Raw genomic sequence first — 19353 nt, 5'->3', positions numbered from 1 at the left:
TACTTTATAAGCATTACGCTGAATTTGAAAGTCTTTAAAAGTTTGTGAATTTTGTAATATCTGATCTTACTGTAACCAAATGATATTTTAATTATCAATTACAAAATTTCACACAATTTAAAATCAGATTTGTAAATGCATCACTTGTATAATCATGAAATGCAATTTAAAGCAAAGTAGTATTTGTATGCTCTAGCTTCCTTAAATATCTAAACGGCCTTTCATTCATATTTTTAACATAGCATGAAATATGGTAAATAAAAACTAAAATGAAAGACACTTCCTTTTTCAGTTTACCAAGAATAACAACCTTAAAAATCAAACATCAGAATACCTTTTTTATATTAATGCGCATCTTTACTTTTTTTCCTATAAAAATACTGAAGGAATAAGCTTGAGTTACTAATGTATTTCAAAAAAGGTGTTTAGTTTATATCTAACAATATTATCGAAAATATAGCTAAAAGACAAAGCCCTAATACAGTTCTACAGTGAAACCAATACAAAGGAGCCTCACAAAATTCCATTGTTAGATGGCTATTTGAGTTAATTGATGCACATTTTCATCTCAATCCCCCAATCTTTCACGACCAAACAACACCAAGTAAAAGCTACAAAACTATAAACATAGATGAGATTTAAGGATGAAAACTAAATGCTGGTTAAGTATCACATATCACAGCAGACCACACTTAAAGCATTTCCAGCCATACCCACAAGGGAGCACACTGCAGCCAAGTAACAGATCTCATGTGAGAGCTGTGTAAAATAAGAAACAAATTAATCAGTAACCAGTTCAGACAGGTTTGGTTGTATGGGTGCAAGCCAATGAGCAATCATCTTATAAATATCTGCCTTCCAGTCCGCCAAAGGGGTAGAGGCTGCCTTTCAGAGAGGAGAGCAGGTTATGTGAATTCAGTCTTAACACTTTATAAACTCTTAGTGTTTTAAAAAGGAATGTGTTTAGATAGTCTCCTTTTATACTCAACAATTTAACACAGAGTTTAGCTACATTTGCTATACACTTCCATAATATGATGCTTAAGTAGTTTCAATTTTTCATCATCACATTTCTTTGTTGTGACATGGTCATGAGCGGCTCAGGCGCCAAGCCAGTGAAGTGGCACCTATTATTTCAAGGAAAGGCATTTGTACAAAGCAGTACAAAATGACTCCTGCATGTAGAGCTAAGTATGTAAGGGTTAAATTCTGCAAATAAGGTGTTTTTTTTTCTTTTTTATTTCTTTTTTTTAGTAAAGTCCAACAAAACAATAATCAATTTTGAAACATCAACACATGAATACTGTATGTATTTGTTTAGGTATCATTTATCAAAATTCTTCATTTTAAGCTTTAAAGTCATACATACTTCAGCATGACAGACAAACACACCATCATGCACCTCCCTCCAATTACAAATCTGCAAATATTTCTCATTACCAAATATGTGATGGATGGCAAAACCAAAATTTACCAATGTAGCTAAGAATACACGAAGGACTTCTCTTGCAGCCAATTAGAAAATTTTCCCACCTCTTCCCCTTATACATATATATATTTATTATTACCATGCAAAGAGATTGCAGCTCTGAAGCAACAAAGGAAGGTATTAGTTTAGCTGCTATGGATTAGCCTATAATCGTGAGCTCATATGAGCACAGCCCACGAGCTGCTCAAAAAGTGAGCCAATCAGCAAGCGGCTGCTTGAATCCTGCCTGGTAACAGGCTGTAGACAAAGAGAAGGTCATGGAAACACACTGGGGGAAAAAAAAATTGGAATCTCTGCAACAGTGCACAATGGGTTTTGCATAATATAATCAGTCTAGAACAGCGTTTGCACAGGCTTCCTGGAATGTATACAGCGCTAGCCAAAAGCACCACAACCATAAAACACTTGCAAAAGCACAAGAACTACACAGAGGAAGTAAAAGCCTTTGATCAGGAAAACCAGTGCTCAAATATGCAAGTCTACTTAAAATGTGGCACAGCTGAATCAAGGGAATGGAGACTGCTACTAGTCAGGAGCACAATGTTCTAGATGGAGAGTCCCTGAGAATGCATGTAATGTACAGGACCTACCTCTTAAATGGCGGCTCATAATAAGCAGTTTTCAAATGAAACCATCTATTGCAATTTTGATACACGTCGTCAGAAATTTAAAAACTGTTTTCAAAGAAAAACAAGGAAGTTTGCGATCTGTTCTTCTAGAACGCGTGCTGAAATACGCACGGGAGCGTGTTTTCATGCCCCTAACAGACTGAACGCAAGATACACACCACCAGTAGACGAACATCATATACTACTATGTCTTAGTATTTTAAAGTAAATGTAAGAAACAAAGCTGAGGAGATACAGTAAGTGAAAACAGCATTTCTTCTAGTACACCACAAGCAATCGGTTTTGGTCCCTTCCAGGCTAACATTTTGTGTGCGCTGGCTGAGCACGGCAGCAGAACACGCCATTTTCTGAGAGAAAAATCACATCGCCAACCCGTCCAGCTTCACCTCCTGTACCTACAGCAAGACGAGGTTCACTCTGACGGAACCTCCGGCCTATTTTTTCGCTGAGTTGTCCAGGGCTGAGGGAGGTGGCAGGGCGGCCGGCTGGTTGGGCACCGGGCGGCATTTCCCGCCTCAGAGCCCTGCAGTTTCCCGGCCGCACGCCAGGGGGTGCCCGCCCCGGCCGCGCTCCCGCCCGGCCACCGCCTCACAACGACAGGCCACAGACCCCTCTCTGATTGGCTAGACGCGATCGGCTCGGCGGCCAATCAGGCAGCGGCTCCTGAAAGTCTACCCAGCAACAGAGAGCCACGAGGCCCTGAGGCAGAATGTGGGCAGGGAATGGCGCAGGAGAGGGGAGTGCAGTGCTAGGAACGACCTGAAGTAAAAAGTTACAGGGCTCGGACCCAGGACTTCAGAACAGCGTTAGCTCACAAGTGCAGAGAACAGGAAGCGCATAGCCTGCGTGCACATTCCCTCTTTAACTCTGTCATGCTGGTTTAAGACTAGCGAGTTTGTGTTATATTAAATGTTGAGACAAAAAAACACAGAAAGCCAAGCTGGGTCCAAGCACAGCTGTTTTTATTCTTTCCTCTGTTACCAGGCAGCAGCTGTGACCTTCTACAGAAGCATCAAAATCCAGTTCTTCCCCATGACTGCAGTGGGATGTGACTGTGATGGGGAGATCCACTTCTCCCCCACCCTGGAGCTCTGACTTTTGAAGAAGCGGTTGTGTAACAACAAATCTACATGGATCTATGCCTACTAGGAAACACACCAAAACACGGTTACGTGCTTGGTAAACTGGAGTATGTCCATAGTATAGTTTCAGACAAGTTGAATGGTGTTGGTCTTGTATATTGTGTATTTCATCAATAGCTTCACATTGAATTGTATTCTCATCGCTCTGGTGCCATAATGAATTTAGCAATTGTCCTGTGTCATCTGTACCTCTAAGAGAATGATACTACCTCTGACTTTGGCTCATGAATCAATTTCTCATCCTAATATAGCAATTTTAGATTCTTCTCTCTTGAGGAATGACAGCTACACCCTGTTAGGTCTATTTATACAATTGAATCTTTCAACTTACTGGTGGTTTTCCAGAATTGTCCTTCCATGGTTCAGCAGTTCATGCTTCGGTAGCTATTACACGTTAAGTACATATATAAATACAGATAGATACATACATAATGAAAAGGAGGAAAATGAGCGAATCTTTCCTATACAGCATTTAATTACATATTCCAGCTAACCTTATTCAAATATGACTGCCTTAGAATCACCAGCCTTTAAAACACATGGAGTCTTAAGCTCCGAACCTTGTTCTCCAAGAAGAAAAGAGAGCTTTGTTGACTTCTGTTAGCAAATTTTAACAGGCATTTCAATCCTTATGAGAGTAAAATTGTTTGGAGTGGAACTCAGCCAGAGCAAGTGGTAGATACTGCCTGTCTTCTTACCACAAAGTGTTAGGCATTTCAACTTTTATCAACAACTGAAAACATCAGCTTTCAATTCAGCTGTGAGATCCTAAATGCTAAACAAATATTGCTGTTTCAAATTCCTGTAACACAAAAATTCAACATTCTTAGCACTCATTTTTAGCATAAGCTAAAAGCATTAAGTATGCTTCTCTCTGTAAAAATTCTAATTTTATATATTTTGTGCCTTTTAATATACCTGTGTGGAATATTTTCTCACATAGTTTAAATGTTATACTAAAGCTATGTCTTTGGCACTAGACTAACAGTTATATTATCCCAAATACAAAGCAGAGCTAGTAATTCCACGCAAGTGGGCACTAATTGCAGTAAGACATTCACAACTTGAAACTTAGCCAACTTCTCATATTCCAAAACTAAAGGCTGAATAACCTGGTTAATTATTCATATACTTGCAGGTTAAAAAAAAGAAAAAAAAAAAACAACAACTTTGGAAAACAGCATTTATAAAAGTAATACAAAACATTCCCTTCATGATTAGTTTTTTCTATGCGTTACAAAATACAATACTCCGTTTTTCCATAGGTGAAATTTCAAGTGATAATTTGATAGACTAAGGCAGAAAGATATTATTAATGGATGCAGAATTACATCCTTTTAAGGTAGACCTCTTTAGAAGCCTTGCTAGATGAAATGACACGATTCTAATAAGTTTACCTATTATGCAGTACCTTTTCTAAATTAGCTCATTACATAAGCAACTATCGTTATGCAACCAGTTCTCAAACATTTGCAGCTTGGCATCAGACAGCTCACACTTCTGAAGTATGATATCACTTAACCACGGGCCCTTAAGGTCATTTATAAAATGCTAGAAGAAACAGAAACTGAAAGAAAACTAGAAACAGAAAGGTGATGCTGATTTTACGTTACTAAACGCTTGTTTAGTGCATAGAAACACACAAGAATCACTACAGAACTCCCAAAGCCATCGTCTCTTGACTGCGGGCAGGAAGCCCCTGGCACAGGAAGGAAGCGTGTGTCTCACAAATTCCACTCACTGAAGCCCGGTCTCCAGGGTAGGGCCCGGGAGGCCGCAGCCACCCCACGGGGCCCTCTGAAGCCCTCCCGCGGGGCCGCAGCGCGCAGCAGGGAGCCCCCCGCGGCCGGCCGGCAGATGGCGGCGGGCAATTTGCATACTGGCTGCGGATTGGCTGAGGAAGAGCCGCAACCGCGAGGCGGAGGCGGCGCCGGGATTCGCCTGTGCCGAGTCTGCCCGGCAACCGGCTAAAAATAGAGCCGGCGCCGCACCCAGAACGGGCGGGACGGCGCCGCTGCGTTTGTGGCGTTTGTGGCGTTTGTGCGCGGGCTCCGCGTGCCCTGTGGGTAACAGCGACGCTCGCACTGGCAAAGGGACGGAGGCACGGGAGGGGAGGGCAAGGTCCTCTTTGTGGCTCAGGCTGTCGTGACTGGGGTTTGGGTTTTGAATTGAAATGGTTGTTTTAGAAGGGCGGTGGGATCAATGTTTCCCAATTAAACTATTAAAACCTGCACGTTTTCTTCAGTCCTTAATTTTTAAGTAAGCGTACACAGAAGGCATCACTCAGTCTAGTTTACATACCAAGTTACCTCAGTGACGTGAATGGAAGCAGAGGCATCCACTCACTGCAGCAGACGTACCTGAATCTTCACTAATCACACACGCTGAGACCTGGCATTATGGGCTGGTTTGGGCTTCTTCCCATTTTAATTCTTAGTACACCCAACGTCATGACACTGTCAGAATTTGTGCTTGCCGACTACAGACAATACTAGGTGTGGAAGGCTGAGCAGGCCAAACCAAGGAATGAAACTAAAGTGGTTAAGGCATCTGGATTTGATTTTTCTCATCAAGAACTGGCTAAAAAAAGCATACAACTTAAAAATACTTCTCTAAATAGACATCCTGTTACAAGTAAATTAATCCATGACTTAAGTTTTATCATTTTCAACCTACAAAACACAAGCTCAACTTTTAGTACAACTGAGTCGTAGGGCGTAGACTCTTCTGACTGCAGCAGAAGCCAGAAGAGGTCTCCAAACTTTCCTACCCACATCTGCCCACAGGTTTCGATTTCATGGAACTGGTTGCAGGCAGGTCAAAGCCAACAGAGCACAATGAATTAGAAGAGCAGCCAATACATGCACAGGGTGCTCATCCAGGTCTTCTGCAGACTGAAAAGCACCATCTGACCACGTCCAGTACATAAAGATATCTGTATTCTCTACAGGGTCACAGTAATTAAATGAGGAGAAAATGAAGAAAGGTGGCTAACACGGTCACAGTGACCACTGACAACAGCTGATAGCTTTTGAATAACTCAACAAAATAGAATCACAAAACTATTGAAAAGCCACAAGAGGAAAATAAATCTTCAAAGTAACATCAGAAAAAAAGGTGGGGGAGGAAATTTTTTTTTGTTTGTTTGCAAAAGCTACAATTTATAGAACCTCTAGTATCCATATATAGTCTTAAAATTGTTAGTTACAAGCATCCTTCTGTAAGGAAAGGCAACTCACCCCATGAATGTTAGCTGGTCTCTGCTAATACTCTTTAACTCAGCAACCATTCCTCCCTACCCACAAGACATTTTTTCATTAACCAACAGAAGCTATATGTTTTCTAAGAGAAGCTAATGTTGGGGAGAGACAGCAATTGAAAAAATAAACTTATGAACCTAATATTCTATTCATTACTAGATTCAAGAAAACAAACATGTTTTCAGTGCTGGTAACCCGGAGTATTAATAGGCTAAGAGTCCTAGGTAATACAGGTAGTGCATGTTTTTACAATAATAAACAGTCTCTCTCTTTAATAAGTTTCTATAGCAGTCGATTTCTTATTATACTAAGCATACCATAGAATAAGATTTATTTACCCTACTACAAGTGTACAGCAACAGATTACACTTTATTGGGTCAATGGGCAGACAATTATTTTTTGGTATTCGCTGCTAGGCAAAGATTTTTCAAATGTCTGCAACTGTAAGGGCTTAGAAGAAAAATTACCCAAGATACCACCCAAGCTACACTTTAAATGTTTTATAACATTCAAATATGTAAGCAGTCATAACACAGATGATTCTTCAACTTAACTCAGAACAAGCTCTGCAGACACAAACAGATCGCCAGACTTAAATTAATTTTTTGCTAAACTGACCAAGGAACAGGAAGCACAGAGTAGACAAACACAGGATGGTTTATGTAGTTCCAGTCACAGAAACAAAGGTCAAGAACAATACAACTGCTTTTGAAAGGGTTTTTAATGACAAGAACTACCCTGGAATGGGTAGCTGTATCATCCCTTTCTAGAGCCCTCAACCATGCTGCCGCTTGTCTCACCACACTTGCTGGCTGTGTGGCACAGTCAGTACCTTCACAATCTCACTATACACAATCTTCCAGAGTTCTTTCAAGACCAAACAGCATCTTATTTTTAATCCTTACTGTATAAAAGAATCTCTATTCTCACAATACTATCTTCTTGAGACAGTTGAAATTCAATGCATGTACTTAAGAATTTTGGAAGTAACACTGGCTGCGAGAGGCACAATTGTATGCACTTATTCTTCTTATCAATGGTTTTGACTGAACAAAATTGCATCCACTCTGCATAAGCTTTGTTGATACTGCATGACACTATGCAATTGTTTGTGTACAACAAATGAAATTATGCAAGAATATGATGCAAGCATTTGTGCGGTTGCATATGAACTCAGATTTCAGGCACATTAGTGCTAACCTTTTTGATGCGAGTTTAGCCCAATGGATTCAAAGCAACCCAGCAAGCAAAAAAAACCTTAGCCCAGATCAATTGTCTGATGCTATTAACCATGCAGCTGCTCTTAGCACTTAAGCCAGCAAAAAACAGCGGGCAGGAAGGGGAACAGAGAACTGCTTCAAGCTGACCTTGTTGCCCACAAGCCTTCAAATGCAACTTACATTACCTGTACACGTATAGCACCGAGCTAGATCAGTTACTTGATTAGTAGGATAGTGCTTTGTTGAACTTGGCTCCTTGAGCTGGCTAACAAAATCTGATGAAAACCAGGGCTGCCACACTGGAATATGCAACAGGAGAATCTTGGGTTTGCTGGGTGTTGATGTACAACTTGAGGATTACTGTAATGGACAGATCTTCTGGAGGCTGACATGTCCCATATGAAGTCAGCTCCATCTGGTTATTTGGGATTTTAGGGATATGGCAAGGAAGCTGTTCCCATGTAGAAATATATTTGGTACAATCAAGTAGATGTCATTTTAATCGTTTTTAAATGCTTACAACTACTCCTCTGACATGAAAGCAGTATGTGCAACAATATTCATGTCATATGTAATATGTAGTTATTTCTTGAATGCTTCAAGAACAAACTGTTGTAAATAAGCAGATTAAAGATCTAATTTCACTTCTGGTTTTAGACTGTACCAAATTTTACAGTGATGGAGGGACTCTGAAACACACAGCAGCTTTCAGACAGATTATTAAAAAGGGAAAAAAAGTTTGCCTCTTCCCAATACGTAACATCAAGCTCCAAATATGAAATTTACCTTAAAATATTTCCAGATCTATGTATTCAGATAGAGATATCAAATGTTGATTATACTCAGTATTATGAAATCAGTCCATCCCTTTAAAACAATTTCAGTAAATATCCTGCAGCATGTACAAATATTTTATTCTCTACTTTAAAAAGATTATTTTTGTTAGTCCATATAAATATACATGCGTGCTAAGCTCTTTGCCAGCTGACCTGGTGGTCATCAAATATGTTTTTGCTAAACATTAATTTGGTGCTTTCAATGGGGTGACAAGCTTTATTCTGTAACATTCTCAAGTCTTCCTGGTCACATGAAAACAGTTACATGTGCACAAACTGTAGAAATTTTCTGTGGAAATTCCCTACTCACACATCTGCTTGGATCATCCATTAATTTAATGATTTGGTATCTATTTTAAACACACCAGGAAAAATTAATTAAGGAAAGATATATTTATAGCCCACAGTTGGTTTGGATGGTTCTACTTAATATTCACTTATCCCAAATAAACACCAAGTGTTATCACCACAAAGTTGAGCACTGCATCAACAAAAAAGGTCAGACTGCTAAGAGAAATCCACGTCTAGTGTGCCAGAGTATACTTAAGAAAACGTAACATGAAGCTTGAAAAGGCTTAGCCAAGAATTAATTATATGTTATATAAACATGATTTGCAAGAATCACATTTTCTTTGATTATCCAATGCAGACAGAGTCATTTGTAACAAGGACCAACAGGGAGATGCAACTCCCTTAAGGAGTCACTTTATCCCAAAACTTGAGATAAAATTTATAATCTTTAAGGAAGGTTGACAGTATTAAAGTGTTCCCCCAATTGTTTTTGCTACAAAGCCAGATAACTGATGTTTCTGGCTCCATTCTTTCCTGAAGATAAAAGAAACTAATAATTTGAGAAGCCATATTTGGAGAAGATAAAAAAAAAAAGTCCAAACACTAGTTCTGTTTGGAATATACCAAACAATTGGGAGTTTTTGCACATCTAAGCCTCTTCACTAAGTATTACAAAAAGCTTACAAGCAATCACTTTAGTTTTTAATTATGCAGTACAATACAACTTCACAGTAAATACAAATCATAAATTTATATTCCTGTGTAGCTAATCATCGTGTCGTATCTTGATTTGGGTATTAAGATTACTTCTAGGGTTTATAAACTTCCAGCAGCTTTGAAAGCACACAGAAAAGCAAGGAAGCTAACCAAAGCACACTAGCAAGAGGCATTTGGCAACAGCCTTGGGCCATTTTTTGCTTTGTAACCATTTGTGAGGTTGTAACTGCATATAACAGAAGCCCAGAAATGAACAAAATCTTTCTAGAGTATTGTAATTCTTGCAGGAGGTAGGAGTGGAAATCCTACGGTTTAGGCTTTTTTGAGCCTAGATCCTAGGCTACCATACAGTGATCAAAGTTTCATAGTTACTCTGCCTGACAATTGGCAACATTAACAAATCGCATCCCTTTTCTTATATTAGCAACTCTTTCAAAAAGATCAAGCTGATAACCTGCTATGGAAAGGAAAACCAACCCCCTCCAAACTACACTACATGCATAAATTATCTAGGGATAATGTGGGTCTCTTGCTGAATGAGGGGGGTGTCCTGGTCATGGGAGACGCTGAGAAGGCAGAGATACTGAATGCTTTCTTTGCTTCAGCCTTTGCTTCAAGGACACTCCCCCGGGACTCCTCGCCCCTGGCAACAGGACAAAGGGTCTGGGAAATGAAGGGTTCCTCCCTGGTAGATGTGAGAGTGGTTTGGGAGCATCTGAGTGAGCTCAACGCACACAAATCCATGGGTCCCGGTGGGATGCATCTGCGTGTGCTAAGGGAGCTGGCAGATGTGATCGCCGAACCGCTCTCTATTATCTTAAAGGTCCTGGAGAACGGGTGAGGTGCCTGAAGACTGGAGGATAGCCAATGTCACTCCAGTCTTCAAGAAGGGCAGGAAGGAGGATCTGAGAAACTACAGGGCAGTCAGTCTCACCTCTGTCCCTGGAAAGGTACTGGAGCAGCTTGTTCTGGGTGCCATCTCCAAGCAATTGGAAGAGAAGAAGGTTATGAGGAGTAGTCAGCATGGATTCACCAAGGGGAAGTCGTGCACGACCAACCTCGTTACCTTCTATGATGGCATCAGGAGCTGGGTAGATGGGGGGAGAGCGGTGGATGTCATCTACCTTGACTTTAGCAAGGCTTTCGATACGGTCTCCCATGACATCCTACTAGCAAAGCTGAGAAAGTGTGGGATAGATGAGTGGACGATAAGGTGGGTTGAGAACTGGCTGACTGGCCGAGCTCAGAGGGTGGTGATTGGCAGAGCAGAGTCCGGCAGGAGGCCTGTGACTAGCGGTGATCCCCAGGGGTTGGTGCTGGTTCCGGTCTTGTTCAACATCTTCATCGATGACCTTGATGAGGGAATAGTGTCTGCCCTCAACAAGTACACCGATGACACAAAGCTGGGAGGAATGGCTGACATGCCAGAAGGCTGTGCTGCCATTCAGCGAGACCTGGACCGGCTGGAGAGATGGGCAGGAAGAAACCAAATGAGGTTTAATAAGAGCAAGTGTAGAGTCCTGCACCTGGGAAGGAACAACCTGAAGTATCAGTACAGGCTGGGGGACGACCTGCTGGAGAGGAACTCTGAGGAGGACCTGGGGATCCTGGTAGATGACAGGTTGACCATGAGCCAGCAGCGTGCCCTTGTGGCCAAGATGGCTAATGGGATCCTGGCATGCATTAAAAGGAGTGTGGCCAGCAGGTCAAGGGAGGTGATCCTCCCCCTCTACTCTGTCCTGGTCAGGCCTCACCTGGAGTACTGTGTCCAGTTCTGGGCTCCCCGGTACAAGAAAGACAGGGATCTCCTGAAGAGTCCAGCGGAGGGCCACAAAGATGATACGGAGCCTGGAGCATCTTCCCTATGAAGAAAGGCTGAGAGACCTGGGTCTGTTCAGCCTGGAGAAGAGAAGACTGAGAGGGGATCTCCTCAGTGTATATAAGTATCTGAGGGGTGGGGGACAGAAGGATGTAGCCAACCTCTTCTCAGTTGTTTGTGGGGATAGGATAAGGGGCAATGGCTGCAAGTCAGAGCCCAGGAAGTTCTGCACTGACATGCAAAAGAACTTTTTTACTGTGAGGGTGACGTAGCATTGGAACGGGTTGCATAGGGAGGTTGTGGAGTCTCCTTCTCTGGAGATATTCAAGGCCTGTCTGGACGCCTACCAGGGCAGCCTGCTCTGAGGAACCTGCTTTGGCAGGGGGGTTGGACCAGATGATCTTTCGAGGTCCCTTCCAACCCCTACAGCTCTGTGATTCTGTGAAATACAAAAAGATCAAGAATGTGATCATCAGTACCCTTCCAGAGATGTTTCTAAGGATGTGAAACCTGTAGTAGAAAGAACTTGAAGAACTGATCTCCATTTTTCTGTGATATACCCAGATAACTGAACGAAGTCTTTTTTCCATCAAACTACATTTAAATTTAGCACAGCTGAAATACAGTCAAAGTAATCTGTGCACGTGCCACCAATGAACACATTTAATCTACACAGTTGGGCAGTGTGCTCTCTAGAAGAGGTCAGTAGGAAGCAGTCCCAAGGAGTAGCAGTATGAAGATGACCATGGTGACTGTAAGATGCAACGGAAGATGCACTTGTATTCTCTGGTACCAGCCACAACAAAAAGGCAAAACCAAAAAAGCTTTATTTTTGTTGATATAATTGCAGGCTGGTTTTAAGAAGTGTCTGGGAGTAAGCAAAAACAATAAGCAGACAGATAAGCCATGCGTACACACAAAATCAGTAATTTCTATACATTTTCCTGTGAAAAAAGTAGCAAGGAAGTAACAAAGACTTCGAAATAAGAGATTTTTCCAGTTCTGTGTAACTTCCTTCTACCTAATGAGCAATTCTTGTAAGACTAGTAGGTACTAATTCCAAGGTTTAAGGTGTAACTTTTACAAGTTTACCCACCAATTGATTTTAGTCAGAGTTATGAAAAATTTAAAAGAGCATTAAGATTGTTTTTATTACCAAAATATTAGCATTAGCTGCCAGATACTAAAAATTGCCCTCTAAAAGGGGGCCTTTAAAGATGAACTGATGCCCCTCCCTGTCTTCTGAAGGAGTGTGACATCTTCAGCAAAGAATTAGTAATTGCAGAGTTGAGAAGGTACTTTTCAAGCAATTATCCTCCAAATATGCTATACGCTTTTATATATATATATATATATGTAAAAATACTTTTTAGAAAATGTGTGCATACGTGTTTGTAAACTTTGTGTATTTTGTATTTATACATGGTTGTAGAAAGTGCGATCAATTATCTTTTCTGATTATAATTAAACACTGAGCTTATGGAATAAGTTATTTGCATAGAATTTTAAAATGATTCTCTATGGAAGCTGAAAAACATGCACACGGTAGAAGATAAGACAGACAAAAAAGCAAACTTATCTTTAGCCACATTCCCTTTGGGAAAAGGAAGTTTGGTATCTCTAGTCAGATATGCAAAAAAATCATAAAGCTGAAGACACTGCTTCTGAAATATAATTTTTAATTCATATAAGATACACAGACTTCTATTAGATCTGAGATATGAATTCCAAATGTCTGACTTCCACTTCTTTAATCAACAAATAAGATGAAAGCTTCACTTTGCATCATCATCTTATTTCTTTTGACTGTTTACCATTCTGACATGGTGAGATAAACGATTCATTCAGTGAATGCTGCAGGTAAAATAAATATACAGATAAATATACTTGAAGACACTGCAAGGAATGCTAGATTTAAGGGGATCTTATGAAATTCTTCAAGTTGTCTGACATACTTTAAATGCAAATAGATAAATATAGCACCTTTGAAGTCTAAGGGTGAAGCAGACGTAAGGAAGAGACAGCTTATGCTTCAGAATCTGTTTTTACTTAGGAACATCCTACATGATCTAGACCAATAGGATGCCAAACAAACACTACTAAGAAGTTCTTTGTTTTAAGGGTTAGGTACATAGAAGGCTTAGAAGATCCAATTCTAGAATGAGAAGGTAATTTTAAGTAGTCCAAACTAGGAGACACTGAACAACTCTAAGAAGCTTTAGAATGCCTATCAAGAAACATAACCCTTTTTTGTTTCAATTCAAGGAATTCAAATGAAGTAAGGAAGAATTTGAAAAAGTGCAGCATAGCACATTCTTTAAGATCCTCACACCAATAAAACCTGATTAAAATAAAGAACAGTTAAGACTTCAACAAATCTGTACCGTACTTTCATATATGTTTGTTACATTTCATTTACTCATCTTTCTTTATTTCACCAGTCTGAAAATTTTCATTTCAGAAGAATGTTAAAACAGTTTAAAAGCTGCATCAAGAAGAAATGGGAATTCAAAATACACTTGCAGAAGGAAGTCATTAACCGAGGGAAAGAAGAAACGAGGCTGCTGCCAGTAGGGTTTGTAGAGCTTCTCTAAGAACGCACAACACAGTGCAAGGGGTGTACAGCAGGGAACACTGTAAAAGTCACAATATATTAGGGCTAATGCAATTAAAAGAAATATTGAAAGCAAATTATTCTTGGACATAGAATCTTCTTCCCCCGGTCTGCTATTGTAGCTGGCACACAACTAATCCAATGTAATCCTGCCTCAAAATACTGAAGACAACTCAACACGTGCTAATTTACCATTAGGAACATGTAAATTTACAAAATCAGTTTTGTTGCCACTTTGTTTCCCACCCCTGACAGCTTGAAGGTTCACCACCTTCTGGATGGGGGAAGAAATAATTATTTAATCGTTATGAGTAAAACTAGCTTTTATATAGGTCCTTCCCCAGCTAGACTTCCGTTCCAGCAATGCTGCTGCTGTATCTGCTCATTGTATTCATCTGCAGCCAAGAGACCACCACAACTGCTAACCAGTGCCTCTCAGTTCCATCTCAGCTTTGACATTTGCCATTTGGGAGCACTCATTGGAACCTAATGCTCTTTAAACAACCTGATCTCATTTCTCTTCCTTTTTCCAAAGACATATAATACACTGACTGCATACCATCAGTCATCAAATGAAAAAGCAGGCTTTTCACAGCTGTTTTTACAAAGTACAATCAAGTAGAATTTTCAGGGAGCAGTGAATGCTCTTTCTTTACATATAGGAATTTGCTTATACAATTCTGTTTTGATAGCCTTCTTTACACACTAAGGCCATCAAAAAAATCACAGGCAGCAGAACACTAAAAAAAAAAAAAGCAGAAACCTCCTTCTCTCCTATATTGTTCTGATAATTTTTTTCAACAGATAAAACATATTGAGATATTTGCATACGGCAAGAAACAGACGGCGCTACAGAAATCCCACTCAAAATTTCAGCATCTCTCTTGCCCTTTCCCATTTCTAGCTTCTCCATGTAACATAGCAAGAACAGAAGAGAGTTTCAGAATAAAGGTAGTAATAAATGCAAACCAGATGACAGCTTACTATCTAGTTCCTATCTTAATAGCTTACTATCTAGATTTATTCTACTCTTGGAAGACACACACTCAATGTGTGAGATTAAAAAGGTTCAAGGAATGCTATACACAAGCATACATGTGTTTTTCTATCTTACCAAACAGGGACTGACCTAAGCAGCTGTGAGTGACTTCACCAATGCTCAGCCATCTAGCAGTAGATTCCATGGAGGCAGGGAAGAAAGGAAATGGCAAAAATCCATGCAGAGTACATACACCTGCAAGTAAGATCGCTATGACACAACTGTAACCTTGACAGACTGCCCAGATCGATCATCATCTAACCCAGATGGGCTTACAGCAAAACAGCACCCTGTAGGAGAATAGCTTGTACCCTGTGCGATTACTTGGCAATATTTGAATGCAGTTCCAGTCTTCAAGAGAGGGAGCAATGAGGTTTCTAGAGCTCTGGTAGAATCAACACCACGGCTGCTGCGTAACACCATCTTCAATAGTTCATCAGAATGCGTCTCTATATGAACCCCGTTTAAGCTTTCTCCCGTTTAATGCACTTAAGTATTAAGACGTATTCCCAACTGACTTGTAACATGAGCTCTGTTACATGAACTATATGCTGCATCATGTCCCTTTGGGTTGTATAAGTACTGAGGAAGAAAGAGAAGAGAGGATGAACTTGTACTAACTAGGTATAGGCTCTTGGGAAGAGAATGATGAATGGCTATACTTTGATGAAATACTAAATAAATGAAATGAGGCGTGCACTTCAGGCAATAGCTCTTCAAATAATAGCCTTAATCAGGGACAAAAAGCAAGTACTTAGGTTAGTAAGTTTGAAAGGGGAGACAACAAACCTGACTAATATTGCACAGATGTCTCAAGGATGCAGAGTAAAAATATTTTTATATAAAGGTAATTCAGCTATTGCACTTTCTCATCTTGCAAAAGAAGACAACTAGAAAGTTTTATATCGCTATCAGAAATGAAATGCCTGAAAGATTTCAGAGCAGTATCAGATTGCCAAAGAGAAAACTGCAGAGAAAAATCTTACATTTTTTTTTTTCGTATAAATCAATCCAGCTGAGAGTTTTCTGGTTTACAGTAGAACCTTCAAGGGTATACGCTGCCAGACTGTATCAGCAAGCAAGAAATCAAGAATGACCTGAGTTTGTGTGCTGAAACTGCATGACCTACTGTATTATAAGCTATCTTTTGTCTCAGTGACAACATTGATTCTTTTAGGTAGAAATACCTAGCAGATCAATTTGACTACCTTATCTCCCAGAACACTTCTAAGCATTTTAAAGGGAAAAAAAATCATTTTAAAAGATAATGGAAGTCCAGCTGGAAGTATGCTTCCCAAACATCTTGGTAAGGGCAAATAATGGATAGTATGTTGCATGCATCATTTTTTCACTCATCTGATGACATGGTCTGACAGGATGCTCATAACTAACTTATTCTAACACTGTCTCTAGACTAGATGTAAACTACTACAGAAATTTTTACTCGTAGGTATGTCTGCAGAGGACTCCTGAAGCCTGGCATATTCATCCAGCTATTGAATTAGTCCAAGCAATCAGAAGTATACTTTTGGTAATATCTCTTTAGTTAAAAGCTTCATTTCAGATAGTTACTTTACTAGTAAACTCTTACTGGCATAGGTTTCGTTGAAACCTGGATTTCTGTAACCAGTAAGCAATAAAGAGCATTAAAATTACTCAAAGAAAGTTGGTCACTTAACAAGGGTGATGCCACTTGAATTAGTCACAGGGACTGATGATTGCAAAGTTAATGAGCACTAGTTGCTAAGTACTTTGTATTTATCTTCTGTGTTGTGGGATAACCAAATATCAACACCTGTACCTGTAGTAAAACACCGGTACAAGGAATCTGACATGTTTTCTGTGAAGTAAAGGCTTATTGTTAATATTGCAAAGGAATATGGTCTCACATACAAATATATATCTCTCTATATATGTTTTATATATATATATGTATAAAAATACATACATATATATCAGTTGATATTGCAGTCCACAAACAAAGTAGACTTTCAGGCTTGTGCGATTTTGGGGTAACAAATAGTGAACCTGCATGAAGGCATATAACTGTTGAATATTCTACACTGCTTCCTCTTCCACAAAAGTATTCTAAACCGTCATACATTCTGGAATCTGCCTTAAAAGGCAAAAACAGTTATCAGTTCTCCCCCAGTTGGAGACAGCAAAGAACAGTGGCTTGCAGGCAAATGAACACATGCCCCAGAATCTTTAGCAGGAATGACTGGTAAGATCATATATACTAGCTTGGTGGACTAGATAAAAGATATCTAGAGATAGAACTCATGCCTCTTGTGCTCAGAAAAAAAATGTGTCTAAAGCCACTTTCATTGCCAGTGTTGCATTCATAAGTGAAAAGGATGAAAGTAAACAAAAGCAAAATGCATTTCTTCCATTGTTTTGCTTGCTACTGCAATTCTATAACGTTTTTATTTTTAAAAATTCACGAAGTACTGATAGTCTGCATAAGACATCAAGCTAGCATTTCACAGTGGTATATAATACCAAAACAAACAAAAAACAAAACAAAAAAAAAAGAGCTGCCAGGTGTAGGTTTAATATTCAGCACTGGTTTTGTTAGAAAGGTCAATAAAAATGGTTTGGAGTCTGAAACAAACAAACAAACAAACAAAAAAAAAACGGCTGTAGCGATACCACCAACACTTTCAGTAGTGGTTAATACTTGGTCTCTAAATGACTTCCCCAAGTTGCTGTCTAAAGGGCTCAGAATACCTCTACAAAAACTGTCCTTAATATTACCACTGTGCAAGGGAGAAAGACAGCTGCTGATGAAGCAACAAACCAGAAGCACCATCACCACAGCCATGATAAAGTACGTGTGAGAAGTATTATAAATAATACATAAATTCTTCACATATGTTATATATATGTAAAATATATACTATAAATATTATTTTAGACTCCTTGTCTCTCTAGGCTCCACAGAAAATTATATGGAGAAAAATGCATCCATACATGGTCACTCAGGTTGAAAGAATCAAGGAAGCTTCCCAAATATCACCCAAAAACAATACTGCCAGAAGCAGACAGTATTAATGATGCTCAAGAATGCCTCTACAAACAACTGGTACAAAAACCTCAAAAGGAAAGCCCTCTCATATTCTAAAGACTTACACCTAGCTGTAATGCAAGCCTTCCAGAAAATTTCTACTCAATTTTAACATCTGAAGGAGTATTCCGAATATAGCTCCTCCACAGCCTGAGTTTCACCTGCAGATCCAGTGAGCCACAATGCTTGTTTGTTCCCTGTAAGCAAACAGCAGGTTCACATTATCCCAAAGTATAGAGTAAATTTCACTTAGAATGACTGCAGATGTCAGTTTTCAGTTTCTTTTTTTCCTTTCTGCCATGCCCATAATGTAGTTGAGCTGCTTCCTGATAATTTCGCAGGCAGTAGCTAACAGGCTCTCCCAAGGGTTTTGTATGTGTATCAGTCTCTTTCCAAGTTTGCATCTGTAATTATAAAACTATATTATTTATGTACCTAAACGGTAAGCATTAGCTGGATCATACTCATTTGTCATCACCACTGGACCTTCTTGGGGAAGAATTTCTCTAAATAATAGAATGCTAAAAAAGGCTTGTCTAAACAAAGGCTTGAAAAAATGATTGAGCTGGACAACTTCCTAAGAACCCTTCCAATCTGAATTTTGTTTGCTAGTTATTACTAGCTTCTTTAAAGTTGTGTGCAGCCCCAGTGAAGACTTCCTGCATAAAAACCTACTGAGGCTTGAAAGAACCATTAAGTATTTGTTTTGAGAATACAAATACTACAAATTTTATTTTCCAAATTAAAATGAGGCAAATTTCTGCAATCTTCTGTGAGTACACAAGACTCAATGTACCAAGACAGTGTTAAGACTTCCTTCCCTCTTTATGAGAAAACGGATACAAAACCTCTACTTCCAAGCTGCCATGTTCTGATTCCAACAAAAAAAGACTTTGAAAAGGAAGTCATGAAAAAGAATGCCATGACGATGTTAACCTGCAAGCTCCAAAATGTTAATCAAGAAAAACAGATTCTGCTTAGCATGTTTCAGCAAAATCCTTACATAATAAGGACAAAAAAGAGAGGAAGCAGTTTTCTTTTGTTCAGGGCGTTTCAACCAGAACCTTGATGGATTTTCTTATTCTCCATCTCAGAGCAGTTCAAGATGGGAACAATCCAGTGTGTTTCCTTTTTGCTAGGGGTGCTTTTTTCTTATTAATGTTACTCACACAAGATCCAAATTTAATCTTTCCTGATTCCCCTTATCATGTAGATCAGAATTTGAGATA

General features: G+C 39.5%; 1 protein-coding gene across 7 annotated transcripts in view; it reads right to left on the bottom strand.

The window, feature by feature from the left end:
* ATF7IP (activating transcription factor 7 interacting protein) overlaps positions 1-19353 on the bottom strand; it is a 104632-nt gene that overhangs the window by 54048 nt on the left and 31231 nt on the right. For 2 of the 7 annotated variants that reach the window (XM_068668985.1, XM_068668986.1), the window contains exon 1: positions 5002-5132. The exons of 3 other annotated variants lie outside the window; for them this stretch is intronic. The gene's annotated coding sequence lies outside the window, so the exon portion shown is untranslated. Of the gene's footprint in view, positions 1-5001; positions 5137-19353 lie in introns of those variants that run through there. 2 more of the 7 variants (XM_068668987.1, XM_068668984.1) reach the window with 2 other exon arrangements.

Source organism: Anas acuta, chromosome 1 (genome assembly GCF_963932015.1).
Source record: "Anas acuta chromosome 1, bAnaAcu1.1, whole genome shotgun sequence".
Lineage (NCBI taxonomy): Eukaryota > Metazoa > Chordata > Aves > Anseriformes > Anatidae > Anas > Anas acuta.
This window is presented reverse-complemented; position numbering and strand designations above follow the sequence as displayed.